The 18,143-nt window shown below is 41.3% G+C and overlaps 1 protein-coding gene across 3 annotated transcripts in view; it reads right to left on the reverse strand.

Annotated features, from left to right (window-relative positions):
• The window catches only part of KLHL31 (kelch like family member 31), a 76,036-nt gene that overhangs the window by 26,310 nt on the left and 31,583 nt on the right, over positions 1–18,143 (reverse strand). For 2 of the 3 annotated variants that reach the window (XM_044252968.1, XM_044252985.1), the window contains one exon: positions 4,451–4,516. The exons of the other annotated variant lie outside the window; for it this stretch is intronic. The gene's annotated coding sequence lies outside the window, so the exon portion shown is untranslated. The remainder of the gene's footprint in view (positions 1–4,450; positions 4,517–18,143) is intronic. 3 annotated transcript variants of the gene reach the window in all.

The following is an 18,143-nucleotide window of genomic DNA, read 5'->3' on the forward strand; positions in this document are numbered from 1 at the left end:
TTTAATAACATTTTACTGAACTCAGTATATCTATAATATTGTTTTAATAGACAATCAATATAAAATTATGAGGTATTTAAAAAGCTACGTAAGTACCAAGTCTTCAAAATCTGTTCTTTTATACTTTCAAGACATTTCAAGTGCTGAAATTTGGATGCGCCCTACTTCAAGGGTCCAGTAGTTTGTATTAGACACTGAGGATAAGGACAATGTAGGTGCATGGTCAGTGCAGGTGTAAAGAAAACTTGGAAGGAAGACAAAAGAGTCTGGAAGTCAACAGAGTTATCTTTTCTCCTTATAGTTACTCCTTCTGTTACAATACCAGGACGTACTAGAAGCAGTTCAAAATAAGAACTGAACTTCAGGGACAGAAGTTGTCTTAAAGATTTTCTTTAAATGGAAACTGGAAAAAAAATCATGATGTGTCATCTCAAACGGTAGGGTTTGAGCACCTGCCTTGATGCTTCTAAAATTTAGGTTGCCTGAAATATGCAATTTCATTTCAGGCAGAAGACAGGAAAGTCTGAGAGAACCAAACTGACAGTTTCTGTGTTCCTAGAAGGCAGGGGTGGAGAACATCTCCCTCTGATTCGCAAAGGTTACTGGCTGGTCGGGGCCAAAAGGCCAGGAGACAAATAGGCGATGGAAAGTGATGAGGACATCTTTACTTCAGGCTCTGAAGTAAACTCTGGGCCTCTGAACCCCTTTCCTATGGTTGTGTATTTACTTTCCCACTGTAAGAGGCTGGGTGGGAAGCAGAGTCTGTCTCCACCATACAAGCCAAAAAAGTTGGATGCTTTTGTCCACGATGGCAGGGATGGGTCATGGGTTTGACTGATCGGCTGCCTGTACCCTGCATTGGAAACTGGGAGCCAGTGATGCAGAGAACAGGTCAGAGAGGAGGCTGGTCCCTGGTGAGCAGCACCAGCAACATCGGTTTGCACGACCGTGCGCAGCTGGCAGGGCTGGTGGCAGCCTCTGCGTCTGGAGCCGGAAGCATGGGGACTTCCAGCAGTGGCTTCTACTGTTCCATAGGGGTAGCCGTGGTGCCTGGGGCTCTTCTCTATGGCTGTGGGGTCTTTACTTGTTCCTGTCCTTTTCCTGGCCTCTTTGGCGGTCCAGGAGTCAGTGCAGGAGCTGCGTGATATCCTTTCAGTAGATTCCCTTCCTCGGTTACTCCGCTGGCGGGCTCTGGAGCTCAGCTCCTCCGTGTAATGAAATGAGGGGACCCAAGGGACAGAAACGGAGAGAGGGCAGCCTGGAAAACAGGGAAGCCCAGAGATGGTGGGAGTCTCGAGGGAGACGGGTGGAGTTACAAGACTGGAGCTGTGGTCTGCTGGTGGTGGGGAAGGTGGGGAAGCCAGGGAGGATGGAGTCATTTCTGATGGCTTGGTGGCTGAGGGAACTGTGCCAACAAAGGTGCCTAATTATCCATGTTGAGCATTCAGTTTGCATTTCTGCCCTGTAAATGATCTCCACGGCACAAAAGTTTCAGGAAAGACTGCTCTACATCTCTACGTAGATATTCTGGGTAGGTGTTTTCAGCAGATATCAGTAAGAAGTCACCCAGGTTGGCACAGAACAAAAAATGGCAGCAGAGTGCGGAGATGGGCTGTGAGGGACAGCTCAACAGAGCAGTAACTTGGATTCAAGGTGACAGCACGTGAGCCTAGGGCCCTGGCTCATTCCTCCAAATCCTGGTGAGGGCATGGAACCGCTGTGACTTAGAAATGTTAAGGCAATTTTATTTAAATATTAGAAAGGCTTGGAGAAGACAGCTGACATCAGGGTCACACACATATTGATCTATTTGTCTGTACTAGAAAGGACTGGCTCAGGGATGGGTCACCGGGGACAACCAAGAGCTTCTCATCTTTATCCCAGGATTAGTCATCTTTGAAAGAGGAGCTGTTAGTGAATCTCTAAAACAAAAGGAAGAGGCAAGCTAAGAGAGTCCATATGCCAAGAATTTTCAGATAGCAGACATGAAGCATTGTCTTTCCGAGGTGACACAAAGGGTTCTAGTTCATTATTTTAAACACATGGGTGTTAAGCAGACAACATTGACTAGCAACATCCAACACAGAGGTGTTCCTAGGTCCCATTAAGTTCTTACTTTTGGAAAACAAACATGAGAGCGGTCAATGACATAAAAACTTACATGGAAACTTCACCTAATGCATCAGTTTATATAGCCTACTCCAATAGTGTCCACGGATGCCAATTGTGCATGGACTGTACTTGTTTTAGTTAAGAGGCTCTTGACGTAGGAGGACATGCGCAAGCCACATGCTCTGTTATGACATTTTAAGGGCAGCAGTACTGTTTTGGTACAAAGACACACTTGTAAAGGAGAAAATGTACTCACTGCAAGCCCTGTTAAGAGTGATCGTTTTCAAAACACAGAGCACGCTTCTCCAATGATTGTAAGCGCACAGTCACTGAGGGTTGCTTTTCGAAACTAAATAATAAAAATGATCTATATATGAAAGCTGAGGACTGACACTCATTTGCTGTGGCACTACTGCAGAGTCAACCCAGCTAAAACGTAGAAACCTCTTAATCAGGAACTTGCTTTAATGGCCACAGTCTTCCTGTGGCCATATTGAGTTAAAATGAGGTAACTTTCTCTATTAGCAAAGGGTGAATGGTGTTTCTCCAACAATTACATTCTTCTTGCACACTCCTTCCCTGACCTGTCCACCTTCCCTTCTCCTACCCACTTCCAGGCCATGTTGGGTGACTCCTTCCATGTCCCCGTGATGCCATGGGTATAGCTGTCTCTTGTGGCACTTACCACATTATAATAATGTGGTTTTCTCCTCCCTGACCTGGGACATCTTGGAGGACAAGATCCTTGTAGTGGCCTTTTTTTTTTTTTTTTTTTAAATCTCTATACCCAGTATGATGTCTGGTACCTGGTCAGCACTCAAGAAAGTCTCTCACTCTAGGAATGACCCATTTGCTTGCATTAATGACCCACTAACTCTGGAATTAAACAAGATTTAAACAAGATTAGACAAGATGCTGAAAATTGATTTCTCATTCGTTGCATTGTCAAATTATCTTCAAAAGGTAATTAAAAGACTGAAAGTGCCTTTTACTCAATGCCCTAGATAAGTGATGGTCCCACTCTCTCCTTCCTGCCCGGCTCTCCTTTTTCACCCATCCAGCTCTTTCATTAAAATCCTTCTCCTCTGCCTCACCATGATCAAAAGCTCCATCATTATGCACAATTTAAAGAATTGAAAGAAGAGATGTGGTGTCTTTTTGGTAAAGTTTCATCAATCAATTTCATTCCAGCCTCCACTCCTCTTTTAAAAAAGAACGGCAATCATAAAATCTTGAAACCATAGTGGCTTGTGTTAGTGCAAGCTGGAATCAATCCTAGGTTGTCTTAAAACAGATTTAAATTGTAAAATCTATTTCTGAACAGAAGAATTTATTAAAATTATCTTCTGAAAGCTGGATGGCTGTCCCTGACTCCTTTCAGGCAACAAAGTGACTCCATGCTAGTGGAAAACAGCTGGAAAAAATAAAATGATCAAAACCCAGATATTACAGTTCCCTTATTCTTTCCCCATAGGAGTTCCTTCACATCCTCACTCAATGCATTTTAATACTTTTGTCACATATTTCAGTCAGGTTCCCAGGCAATCAAGAAGGCATGCATGGCAAAAGGTGGCCAGTGGATTGGGATGGTGGCCAACTGTTGAAAACATGGCAGAGGAATTTCCAAACCCTCAGCTTTAGATCTTTGAAGGTAGGGGCACTCTTTCTGAGCATCATTGTGAGAACTTAAGACAGCTGTCCTATGGACCAAATTTGGGTTGCCCAAGTGTTTTATTTGGCCTTTACAGTGTTTTCATTTTTTTGTTTTATTGAGCTAATATTTTTGAATAAAGGGGTGTCCACAGAACAATATATATTTTTTATTTTTATTTTTATTTTTTTTAAGATTTATTTTTTATTTATTTGACACAGAGAGAGATCACAAGTAGGCAGAGAGGCAGGCAGAGAGAGAGAGAGAGAGGCAGAAGCAGACTCCCTGCTGAGCAGAAAGCCTGATGCAGGGCTCGATCCCAGGACCCTGAGATCATGACCCGAGCCAAAGGCAGAGGCTTAACCCACTGAGCCACCCAGGAGCCCCACAATATATATTTTTTAAAGGTACTTTTTAGACTTGTTTATTTTTAAAGATTTTATTTGTAAGAGAGAAAGAGAGAGGGAGAGAGCGTGAGCACACAAGCAGGGGGAGCGGCAAGGGGAGAAGCAGACTCCCTGCAGAGCAGGGAACCTGATGCGGGGCTCAATCCCAGGACCCAGAGATCATGACCTGAGCCAAAGCCAGCCACTTAACCAACTGAGCCACCCAGGCGCCCCTCACAGAACAGTATATTGTTCCATAGAACAATGTCCTTAGAAAAGGCGGTTTCATGAGGAATCGTACCGTCTGGCAGGACCGGGCCTGGGCAGGTACATGTGAAGAGTAGTTGACGTTCAGGGGTGACTGCACCTGAAAGAGAAGGCACATAACCTCTGTGGGTCAGTTCCACTGCTAACGTGGGTTACCCGGCCTCTATCCCGGCTGTTTGCCACTGTAGGCAATTCAGTTTGGCACAAAGAGCTTCACATCATGGTCCATTTTCTAATTGTCATACCATTGACGTTTTCACAGTGACAGGGAATTCTCCACTGCAGCAAGAAGATGTTCTTGCCTCCTGCTCGCCTAGAACTGGTTACTTTTATTTGTGTAAAACTCCAAGTGTGTTCTATAGAACCTTCATTCCAAGGGATGTTAAAATTGGTGTAACAGGGTGCCTAGGTGTTCAGTTGGTTAAGTGTCTGCTATTCGGCTCAGGTCATGATCTCGGGGTTCTGGGGTTGAGCCTGGCCTCAAGGGCTCCATATTCAATGGGGAGTCTGCTTCTCCCTCTCCCTCTGCTCCTCACCCCACTCTCACTCTCATATGTGCTCTCTCTCCCCCAAAGAAAAAATAAAATCTGGGGCTCCTGGTGGCTCAGTCGGTTAAGCATCTGCCTTCAGCTCAGGTCATGATCCCAGGGTCCTGGGATGTAGCCCCGTAGTAGGCTCCTTGCTTGTTGGGGAGCCTGCTTCTCCCTCTCCCTCTGCCTGCTTGCCGCTTCCCTTGCTTATGCTCTTTTTCTGTGTCAAATAAATAAACAAATAAAAATCTTTTAAAAAAGAATAAATAAGATCTTTTAAAATTGGTGTTACATAAAAGAAAAATTTCAATAGTCAGGTATTTATTCATTTATCAGCAAAGGTAAATTACTACTTTTTTCCCTTTTTTTTTTTTTTTTTAACTGAAGGACTTCTTAGAGCCTTTAAAATATTATTGCTCATTGTTGGTATCCAATAGGAGGATAAACATGTAGACTTTCTTCATATATATTTGACCATAAAACCTGTTTTCATGGGACTACCCTTGGATAATTCATATAGGGATTATTAAGGATTTCTAAATTTTATTATGTTGTCTCTACTGTTTTTGAAAAGTCAGCTGGAAACAAGATACAGCAACTTGCTCCAGAACACAGAAACTGTGGCTGTGATGAAACTGAGATGGAATCCCAGAATCCTGACATCAGTAGTAGTAACAGGATGCATATGGAGTGTGTACACTGATCACTAAGTTTGGGGATAAATAGGCTTAGTTAAATCCATAATAGTGGAAGAGGAAAGTGTGACCACCTTGATAAACACCGATGTTAATGTAGAATCAGTGATAGCAAAATACATAATAACAATAAGAATGGGAGGTGGTTAGGAGGTTAAGAAGGTAATTAATGGGGGCTTAGCTTTATTTTTGTAAAAAGTTAAAGTACTCTTTCCTTTGATGTTCATATTTTACATAAGACTTTAATATATGTAATATATGCTATAAGCATATCTACTACAAAAGCAAGTCATACAATGATTACGGTCTCATTTGTACCTCCTGTCAAAATTAAGTCCTCATGAAGGAAAAATTAAAGAGAACAAAACACAATTTCCCACTATCATCATTAAATTATCATTGTTAAAGACAGGCAGTCTCAATAGTAAATCTCTTTTTGTACTTGGGATTTAATGTTAGCTAAAATATAGAGATTTAGGGTGCCTGGGTGGCTCAGTAGGTTAAGCCGCTGCCTTCGGCTCAGGTCATGATCTCAGGGTCCTGGGATCGAGTCCCGCATCGGGCTCTCTGCTCAGCAGGGAGCCTGCTTCCCTCTCTCTCTCTGCCTGCCTCTCTGTCTACTTGTGATCTCTCTCTGTCAAATAAATAAATAAAATCTTTAAATAAAACTATAGAGATTTATGTTTTGGGGCCATCTCAAAGGAATAATATAGCTTTATCATCACACTATTAGGTCAACAGTGCAATAGAAGAATGGTAGAGAAAATTGGGAGCTAAAAATAACATATTCCAAAATCCCACTCTTATATCATAGCTATTAACATTTGTATTTATTTCTTACTAATATTTGTTTATGTTCTTTGTATTTTTTATCATTATAACCATACATGTATACTTTTAGCATAATTCTTTATTATAGTAAAATATACTTAGCAAAATTTATCATTCTAGCCATCTTTAGGTGTACAATTCAGTGATTCTAAGAATCCTCAGCTTGTTGTCCAAACATCACCAACTGCCATCTCCAGAAATTTTTATCTTCATAAACTGGAATCCTGTACCTTTTGAAAATAACTCCTCACCCCTCTACCTCCAGTCCCTAGCAAACACCCACCATTCTCTTCCTGCTTTTTAATGAGCGTGTTCTTTTAAAGATATTCTTTGGGATAACATCTTTTTACCAATCAGAGGTAATTCTGTTCTTAGGAGTTATAATGAAGGTAAATATTCATTCATGATATTTTTGGTGAACTAGTTACACTCTTGTTTCCAGGAGTTATTATGGCTTTATTCATTCACTGGGTCGTTCATTCCTTCTTCCAACAACAAATTGTTGCATCATGTCTTAGCCTGGATCTCCCTGAAAGCAGAGCCTGAGACAAGAGGTGTATTTGGGAAGTGATCCCAGGGAGGAGTGAGAGGCCAGGAGACTGAAAAAGGACAGAGAGGAAGATAGCAGCACAAGGATGCATTAAAAAGTTGGCTAGCACTGTGGGCTGCTGTGGCACAGCCCCCTGCACCTCTTGAGAAACTTTCTGAAGTGGATCTCAGAACTGTCCACATGGAACAAAAGTTGCCCCACAGGCATTAACACTCTGGCCTCTGGCTTATGTATTCTTGTGAGTCAAGTGGGTTTTCCTGGGATTCCACACCAGAGGCCAGAGAAGCGCCGGTGCAGGAAGAGAGAGGTATAAGGAGTGGGCCCAGTGAGGTGCTGACCAATTATACCTGTGCCATGTAGGGGAATGCTCGCAAAGAACTGGGAGCTGGGGCAGTGGCTGGAACAGGAGGCGGGCGTGGGTGGTACTTCATACACACAGGCACTGAACTAGGCATTGGACTGGAACCACAACAGTAAGCAAAAGAAGGCATGGGCCCTTGCTCCTGGAACATACAGAAGTGGATGGATGCTAGCAAACAGGGGCACTGGGGCAGCTGAAGAACGCTGGGTATGTATGACTCGGGATGATTACGAACCAGCCATCCAACCACTTGAGAAAGGGGCTGGACACTGGACAAGGCAGACGGGTGAATACAGTGAGAAGCAAGAGGATATAGGTCTCACCTCATGAATCTGGTGGAGGAAGGCCACCACAAACAAATAATTCCCCCAGGGGCACCTGGGGGGCTCAGTCGGGTAAGTGTCTCAGGTCATGATCCCAGGGTTCTGGGATCGAGACCCGAGTCAGGATCCCTGCTCAAAGGAGAAGCTCCCTGCTTCTCCGTCTGCCTGTCCCTCCACCTGCTTGTGCTCCCTCTTCTTCTCTCAATTAAATAAATAAGCAAACGAACAAACAAACAAATACATAAATAAATACCTAAATAAAGTCTTCAAAAAAATAATAATTCCCACCAACCAATGAACTACCATTATAACAGCTACTGTGAATGAGAGAAGTTCACCAGATTTCAAGAGGCATAACAGGGGTCCTGGTAACATCAACTGAGTCAGGAAAGGTTGAATGCCTTCTTCACAGAAATGATATTTAATCAGAGACCTGAAGGATGATAGGTGCTATTAAATAAGCATTCATCGGCTATTACAGCTTAGATGCTTGGAATACCCTGTAAATTACTTTTTTTCCCTCAAATTGCTCACAGTCCAATTGTGGACACACACGATGATTATGTAATCAGTAACAGTCTAACTAGATTTAGGTCTAATGGAAACCCAGGGACTCAACCCAAGGAAACTAGTGATGCTTCATCACAGGAGATAAAATCTGGTCCTGAAGGATTTGGCAGTGTCTTCCAGGTGAATCAGGTAAGGACTCCATCAGAATGTGTTTCTCCCATGGGCGGAAGGGATTGCCATGCAGTCCATGAAATTCCTTAAAGAGAACTTCAAGTTTAGTTTTTATTTTTAAGAGAATCTTTTTGAAGTTAGTTAAGCAAACCTGCATTATCTGTGTGACCCATCTTACCATTGGACACCACTGTACAATTTCAGGGCCTACATTTTCAAATGTGTTTGCTATCACAGGGTATCAAGAAAAGTATTTGAGTTATCCATCGCCATGCAGGAATTCAGGCCCGGTATGTTGAGAGAGATTCAAATTTTAAGGTAAGAAAAAAAAATCACTACTTCACATGAGCTATCCTAATATCTAAAGGTTGGAAATGAATTTTTTTCAACATTACCCATAGTAACAAAACAAAAACGACTCCCACCCAGCAATGTCTTTGGGCATCAGGGTCATTAACAGGATATCACTATCCAACTAATGGCCCTGTAGTTTCACCGCAGCTGGAAGGTCTTCAAGGAAATTTGCTTCTTGCAAATTCCTATGGAGAAAGTTCCAGGAATTTCCCCCTTTTCTTAGTCGGAGGTGGGGGCGGGGAGAGATGTGCTTCCTCATTTTGCCATCCAAGTGAGAAAGGCTTTGAGGGAGTCACTTGAGGAGCTTGATGTGTGTTCTCTGGAGTTCAGTGGACTTACTTAGTGTCTGAACTCTGAGGATGATTGTTCAGGTTGCACACTGCACAACTGCAGGGGGTGCCAACCACTCAAATGACAATGTTTATAATCTGTATGATGGTACTTGGAGACACTGGGAGGAGGCAAGCTCTTGTGGCTGGAACAGCAGCTATGTAGTAGTAACATAGAAAGCAAGTTTTACTTTCACCAACATTGGGACAAGGAGGTGAGAGATTTTCTTGTTGGTTGTGTGGGTTCACGTGAGGGAGCTGGCCTGGAGTCTTCTCAAGGACCACCCAAAAAAAGCCTTCTGGAGATTTCCTCAAACTAGCAGCCTGAGGTTGAGTGTTAGCAGTCAGAGCAGGAAGGAGGAGGACTTAGGGCTTTTACCATGCAGTTTTCAGTGAGGATTCTCAATGGGGAAAGTATCTCATGAGCGAGTCGGGCCTGCACACCTAAGACCAACGAGCAGCAATGCCGGGTCACAGAGGCACCATCCATGGAAGACTGTGTGCTTTGTCTAACCTGCATGCCCTGGGCCCAACCCTGGAGGGGCTGGAAAGGCAGCTAGTAAGGGGAAGCATTGAAAGAGTTAGGACACCCACCAGCCCTAATGGCCCCTGTGCCCCTGATTCCCAAGACCCCAGGTTTCTTGGCCTGAATAGAGCCTTAAAGAAGGGAAGAGAAAAAATCTGTTATTTTAATTACTAAAATAAGGCTTTCCGTAAGACCGAAGGTGACCTCAGGACAATTCACAGCCAGAGTGACTGGGAAAGCTGCTTGAGGACTTCAGATAAGGACAGGGGAGAGTGGGTACAATCTGGACCCTCAGTGGGTACAAAGGAGAGGCGGCCACAGAGATAATTTCTCTTTGGGCCCTGCTGAGTGCCAAGCCTTCTGTGACTAGACTCCATGGGAAATCTTTCAGTGAGATGCCCATCCATGCTGGAAACACTTTATTTTAACTTGAAACATATAAAGAAATACTCATCCCCAATCTTTTTACCTAGAGCAATGCTTCTGTGTGAGCACAGGTGAATGGATCTTTCTTAAACTCACCCACAAAATATCAACTGTGAAGTTGATTTTTGCCTCCTTATGTTGGATGGAAAATTTTACAAACCTTGCCAAGCAACTTGAATATAGCTACATACATGTATAGGATTTCATTTCTTTTGTCTTCTATGGTCATCTCATCCATAACCATTTTTTTAAAAAAGATTTTATTTATTTATTTGACAGAGAGAGATCACAAGTAGGCAGAGAGGCAGGCAGAGAGAGAGAGAGAGGAGGAAGCAGGCTCCCTGTTGAGCAGAGAGCCCAATGTGGGACTCGATCCCAGGACCCTGAGATCATGACCTGAGCCGAAGGCAGCGGCTTAACCCACTGAGCCACCCAGGCGCCCCATAACCATTTTTATAAATGTGCATTTATTGGGTCTTCTAAAAGCCTTCAATTTAGTGTTTCATAGAAACAATTTTCTTTTTTGGACTCCTATTTCATCTGTTTACATATTATTTATTTTATTTTTTTTATTAACATATAATGTATTATTAGGCCCAGGGGTACAGGTCTTTGAATCACCAGGTTTACACACTTCACAGCACTCACCATAGCACATATCCTCCCAAATGTCCATAACCCAACCACCATCTCCCTCCCCGCTCCCCCTGGCAACCCTCAGTTTGTTTTGTGAGATTAAGAGTCTCTTATGGTTTCTCTCCCTCTTGATCCCATCTTGTTCATTTATTCTTTTCCTACCCCACAAACCCCCCATGTTGCTTCTTGACTTCCTCATATCAGAATGATCATATGATAGTTGTTTTTCTCTGACTGACTTATTTTGCTAAGCATAATACCCTCTAGTTCCGTCCATGTAGTCGCAAATGGCTAGATTTCATTTCTTGTGATGGCTGCATAGTATTCCATTGTGTATATATATACCACTTCTTTATACATTCATCTGTTGATGGACAGTTATGTTCTTTCCATTTTTTGGCTCTTGTGGACATTGCTGCTATAAACATTCAGGTGCATGTGCCCCTTTGGATCGCTACGTTTGTATCCTTAGGGTAAATATCCAGTAGTGCAATTGCTGGGTCACAGGGTAGCTCTGTTTTCAAATTTTTGAGAAAGGTCCATGCTGTTTTCCAGAGTGGTTGCACCAGCTTGCATTCCCATCAACAGTGTAGGAGGGTTCCCCTTTCTCTGCATCCTTGCCAGCATCTGTCATTTCCTGACTTGTTAATTTTAGCCATTCTGACTGGTGTGAGGTGGTATCTCATTGTGGTTTTGATTTGTATTTCCCTGATGCCGAGTGATGTGGAGCACTTTTTCATGTGTCTGTTGGCCATCTGGATGTCTTCTTTGCAGAAATGTCTGTTCATGTCCTCTGCCCATTTCTTGATTGGATTATTTGTTCTTTGGGTGTTGAGTTTGATCAGTTCTTTATAGATTTTGGACTAGCCCTTTATCTGATATGTTGTTTGCATACCTTCTAACATTCTGTCAGTTGTCTTTTGGTTTTGTTAACTGTTTCCTTTACTGTGCAAAAGCTTTTGATCTTGATGAAATCCCAACAGTTCGCTTTTGCCCTTGCTTCCCTTGCCTTTGGTGATGTTTCCAGGAAGAAGTTGCTGTGGCTGAGGTCAAAGAGGTTGCTGCATGTGTTCTCCTCAAAGATTTTGATGGATTCCTTTCTCACATTGAGGTCCTTCATCCATTTTGAGTCTATTTTCATGTGTGGTATGAGGAAATGGTCCAGTTTCATTTTTCTGTATGTGGCTGTCTAATTTTCCCAACACCATTTGTTGAGGAAACTGTCTTTAGTCCATTGGACATTCTTTCCTGCTTTGTCACAGATTAGTTGACCATAGAGTTGAGGACCTATTTCTGGGATCTGTATTCTGTTCCACTGATCTATGTGTCTGTTTTTGTGCCAGTACCATACTGTCTTGATGATGACAGCTTTGTAATAGAGCTTGAAGTCTGGAATTGTGATGCCACCAACTTTGGCTTTCTTTTTCAATATTCCTCTGGCTATTCGAGATCTTTTCTGGTTCCATACAAATTCTAGGATTATTTGTTCCATTTCCTTGAAAAAATTGTTGGTATTTTGATAGGGATTGCATTAAATGTATAGATTGCTTTAGGTAGCATAGACATTTTCACAGTATTTGTTCTTCCAATCCATGAGCATGGAACACTTTTCCATTTCTTTGTGTCTTCCTCAATTACTTTAATGAGTACTTTATAGTTTTCTGAGTACAAAGATTCTTTGCCTCCTTGGTTAGGTTTATTCCTACATATCTTATGATTTGGGGCACAATTGTAATGGGATTGCAGTTTACATAGTATTTAATTAAAGTATGTGATTCCATAACAAGTACTACTGGCATAAACAGGGTTGGGAACACACCCAGCTGCTTCTAGGTAAACATAGAGTTGACCTTGTGGGAGCAGAAGCACTTTGGTGCTCTGGAGAGTACCCAACAGCTCGTGTATCCTCAACATTGGTCTGTATGTCTCAGAGACAGAACGGAGAGCACAGGATTTTCTGATGAGTCGGTAAGGGAAGGTCGGTTGGGTGGGCCATCTACTTTGGAGGTGCAAAGTTGGAAGTGATCAGCAAAAAAGAGTTACCATTAACTGAGTCCCTACTACGTGCCTGGTGGGACACAGGACCCTTTATACACACGAGCTCACCTAGCTCCCACAGGTATTATTTCCTCCTATGTTACAATCAAGGAAAGTAGAGTTTGCAGACATTAAGTAATGGACTTCGAGTCAGTAAATGAAAGAGCATTTCTCAATCTATGTGCAAATGAATTGCCTGGGGGATGTGATTTAAGAGGCATGTTTTGATGGAGTATGTCTGGGGTAGGGCCCGAGAGTCTGCATTTCTAACAAGCTCTCAGACCATGCTTTGGGTGAAATTATGACTTACTTGTCCTGAGATAATCACTATTTTCTAAAAGCTTTCCGGGAAACTTTTATACAGAGTAGAGGTGATGAGTAGCTTGGACCCCAGTGAGGTCAGGAAAGTTGGACTCTTGGACTGACAGAGAGATACTTAATTTTAAATACTTCAGCTAAATTGAGTGTTTTAAAGACAAGAGTAATGAAATTTGAAACAATATAAGCGTTTATAAAATGAAAATGAAAAATCCTCCATTCTCCACATAATATAAATAATTAAAAAAAACGAGTTAAAGGATGTCTGGGTGGCTCATTTGGTTAAAAGTCTGCCTTTGGCTCAGGTCATGAGATGGAGTCCGCCTCTGGCTCCTTGCTCCACGGGGAGCCTGCTTCTCCCTCTGCCGCTCCCCCTGCTTGTGCTCTCTCTCTTGCTCTCTGACAAATAAAGAAAATCTTTAAAAAAAAAATTGAATTAAGCTATCCCTGCACACATTCATGCAACAGTTTTCTAACTGAGTGCTATGTCATGAGCTTCTTTCATCGTTCCTACGTGCAGACCTATTTCGCACTTATTGACCCTGCATTACATCCTCTAGCACAGTTAAACCAGAATTCACCTCACTAATCTCTCACAAGCGTTGTCGATTCTTGCTTTTCAGGTTTTTAAAAGTGATTTTATTTATTTATTTGAGAGAGAGAGTGCACGAGCTGGGAGGAGCTGGAGATGGAGAGGGAGAAGCAGACTCCCGTCTGAGCAGGGAGCCCAATGTGGGGTCCATCCCAGGACACTCAGATCATGACCTGAGCCCAAGGCAGAGGCTTAACTCACTGAGCCACCCAGGCGTCCCTAGTTTTTCAGTTTTATAGATAAAACACATATCCAGGGGTATGTGTACAGATTGTTTTGCGGAATGGACTTCCAAGTGTGGAATTGCTGGGTTATTTAAATATTTATTCTTGGGATGCCTGGGTGGCTCAGTTGGTTGGATGACTGCCTTCAGCTCAGGTCATGATCCCGGAGTCCTGGGATCAAGTCCCGCATCAGGCTCCCAGCTCAACGGGGAGTCTGCTTCTCCCTCTGACCTTCTCCTCGCGCATGCTCTCTCTCACTGTCTCTCTCTCAAATAAATAAATAAAATCTTTAAAAATAAATAAATAAATATTTATTTATTTATTCTCAAGTTAACCCCCAAAAGGCTCACCAAATTATGTTCCCACCATCACATCTAGAAATGCCTTTTCCCCACCACCTTGCAACTACTGGGTATGATCATTCTTTTCAATATTAACCTATCTAATGTATGAAAAATGGCTCCTACTGATGCTTTAGTCTACATGTCATGATGAATGCATGAGGATGAATGTCTTTTAATATATTCATTAGACTTAATTGGATTTTTTTTTACTGAAATTGCATTTTAATACACTAGTGTGGATTTTTATAGTATTTTCTGTTCCATGCAGAAACAAGATATGTCTCTCTCTATGTGTTTGTGTGTGTGTGTATCTTTTAATATTTCCTCACAAACACAGATCTTGCACATTTCTTGTTAAGTTTATTCCTGGGCGAACTATATATATAGTGACATCTCTTTCCAAATCATCATTGTAATTGATTATGAAATACAGGACAACTGCTGATTTAAATACATTTATCTCCTAAAAACAAATTAAAAAAATAAATATTTATGTTTTAATTATCAATTTTACCAGATTCATAATGCCTGAAAATTTAATCGATTGTCTTTGGAGCCGGCTTTGATTTTTACCAAATTCATTTGTTAGTTGATTTTTTCAAGTATTAAGTTATTGAGTACGTGAGAGAAAAAATTAGAAATGTGGAAAAAATTACCCCAATAACCAAGGAAAACTATTACCATTTTACTTGGATCAGTTTTCATTCTTTTAGTATTTGCAGAGCTTCTGTCACATAATTTTAATCACACAATTTAATTAGCTGACATACTTCTTAAAATAACAAGTGTGCCCAACCTGCCAAGACCATTTTGCTGGAAGTTTGTTTTGTAAAGTGCCACGTGCTTCTCACTAATGGGCAGGAATGCAAATGTCACTTCTGCTCCTGCAATTACTGAGTTCAGGCTCTTCGTTGACTGCCAGCCCGGCCTGCTGGCGTTTCTACTGGCCAGTTATAGTCCAGCGTCATGGAGCCCTCTGGCCCTCGCACCACACATAGATGCTGACCTCACCACGCACTCAGCTGCTTCATTTCAGGCCTCTGCTGGATTCACGCTTGCTAGGGGGTTTATAATTCCATTCGAAAAGCTGAGTAGGTCATGACATAATCAAAATTTCCCAAGAATTTGTTCAAAAACCGTTTCTCCCATGGCTTTCATTGACATGAACGTATATGGGGTTTGGGTATGGATGGGCTGATTTGCTGCCCATCTGTATTTGTCTGTATTCCTTTAAATGTGATTTCCTCACTTGCTCGTTTTGTGACCCATATGGATTGTTCCTTCTTCCCTCAGCTCTCTGCTCACTCACCGTAACATGGAGGGTGAGTTACATAAAATAGGAATCCCCACGCTTATCCCCCGGCCAGATTTGTCCTTAACATATACAGGGCTAGAGCGTGAGCATGAAGGGAGGCCCACACATCATAGGTCGAAGTAGTTTAAAGGCCCAGCAGGGCTTCATGTACACACATGTGATCTGTCCTAGCTCTCCCCATGCTCCTTCCCCAAAAGCCACCTTTGACATCCCCTTGGGCCTGCAGGTGCAAACACTTGATTTTTTCTTCTTATACAATGATTAATGTATTTCTTGGATGTGTTAGTTTTGTGGCTTAAAAAAAAAAAAGCCTAACTATATCTTTTTCCAATTATTTTATCTAGTTCATTGTTGCTGCTTGCAGTAGATCTTTCTAGCCACCTCCCAATGTCTCCTTGTCCTTTTGTTCTTTTGTCCTTTTCTTTTTCCTTTTCCCAGTAAAGATTACCTTTTTCAAATTCTTGTGGCCATGTAAGTTTTGGCTAATGAGGCAGCAGATGTTGGATGTGGGAGTTCTAAGAAGTCTCATTCCTAGGGGCACCTGGGTGTCTCAGTTGGTTAAGGAGCTGATCTTGGTGGTTGCTCCTGTCATGATCTCAGAGTCATGAGCTCGAGCCCTGCTTTGGGCTCTGCACTCAGCACAAAGTCTCCTTGGGGATTCTCTCTCCCTTTCCCTCTGCCCTTTCCCCTGCCTGCTCCATCTCTCTCTCTCTTTCTAAAATAAATAAATGAAATCTTAAAAAAACAACAACACAAAAGAAGTCTCCTGCCTAGGAGGGAAAGAACACAATTATCTTCTTCTTTGTCTTCTCCTGTGGTTATTATTCTAGTCAGGTTTCCTAAGCCTTTTTCAACTCATCTTAATTTGTGTTTCTCTAGAAAATTCTCTGAAAAATTATATAGACTTTTAAGTTTATTGACTATAGTATCATCTTCAAGTTGTTTTATTCCCTACTTTATTTATAACTATAGACTCTGTTTTATTCCTAATGTTGCTTATACATGATCTCTTTTTGGTGTGATTGCTTGCCAGATTAGATTTAGTAATTTTACTTCTCTTTTCAACTTTTCTTTTTCTTTTTTTTAAAGACATTTATTTATTTATTTTAAGTAGGCTCTATGCCCAACATGGGGCTTGAACTCATGATCCTGAGATCAAGAGTTGAATATTCTACTGACTGAGCCAACCAGTCAAATTTTCAAATTTTCATTTTTAATTGCTATTCATTTTTTCTTCAGATTTTCTATTTGATTGATTTCTGCCTTTATCTTCATTGTTTCCTCCCTTCATTATCTTTTTACTTTCATTTTCTTTGTTATTTTTTGGTTTCTTGAGTTTTATGCTAGAATCATTTATTTTGTTTTCCTTATTTTACAATATATACATTTACAAGCCATACATTTTCCTTAAAGTATGATTTTGGTTACATGAAATAGCAGATGTAAGACACTTAGAAAGTTCTGGCACATGTAGGCGTGACTTTTTAAAAGCGTACTTTTGTGTATCAAATAAAAAGTCTTTAAAATTAAAAGAACTGCTTACATTATGATCTTGACTAAATATTTTCCTAGACATATTTCCACATGTTGACATTTCCTATGACCAAATCAAAAAAGAAATTCTTTTGGAAATATTTATTTTGTATGTTTATTAAAATTAAACCCTTCTTTTCTTTTAGAGCAGTTTTAGTTAGGTTCACAACAACACTGAGAGGAAGGGACAGAGATTTTCCTTATTGCCCTCCTCATGTGCCTACATCTCTTTACCACAAGCCCCCACCAGAGTTGTGCATTTGCTACAATTGGTAGAGCTACACTGACACATGGTAAGCACCCAAAGTCCAAAGTTTACATTGGGGTCCACTCCTAGTGTTGTATTTTCTATGGGATATCATTTTTTCTACAGAGCATTTTTTATTATTGTTTCTTTTTTATTCCTTCTTCATCTTGGCTGCTTTTTAGAATTACCCAGGAAGCTGGAAACCTGATACCAAGGCTTCAAATTTTATCAGAATCTCTAAGCATTGGACCCAGACATTGTACATTTTAAAACTCCCCAGGTGTTGAGGTGCCTGGGTGGCTCAGTTGGTTAAGTGTCTGATCTTGGTTTCAGCTCAGATTATGACCTCCAGGTTGTTAAGACCAAGCCCTGCATCCAGCTCTTTGTTCAATGTGGAGTCGGCTTGAGAGTTTCTCCCTCTCCCTCCTCTCCTCCTTCCCCTTCCTCCCTCTCTCTAAAATAAATACATAAATCTAAAAACAAACAAACAAATAAATAAATAAACAAAAAGCTCCCTGGGTGATTTCTTGGTATTCCCAAGGCTGAGGTTTACATTGATCTTAACTTTCTCTCCCATTTTCCTACTCATAAGTCACAGCCATTTGGAACTAATAAAATTCTAATAAAAATGAATTGATATAAATGTAATGCAGAAATTTTAATACTTTCTGTAACACTCTGGCAATATTTTGCTCATTGACATTGGAAATCCATAAGATGTAACTGAACATTACTCTAAGTGAGTATTAATAAGTGAGTTTTCTCAGCAATTTGGTGGACTTATCATAGGGAAAATAAATTTACGGGGTGGATAGATTTTCAGACTAGTTCAGAAAAGCCTGTATGACCCACAATGTAGCTGAAAGTTATTTAAA

The sequence above is a fragment of the Neovison vison genome, chromosome 1 (genome assembly GCF_020171115.1).
Source record: "Neovison vison isolate M4711 chromosome 1, ASM_NN_V1, whole genome shotgun sequence".
NCBI classification, from domain to species: domain Eukaryota; kingdom Metazoa; phylum Chordata; class Mammalia; order Carnivora; family Mustelidae; genus Neogale; species Neogale vison.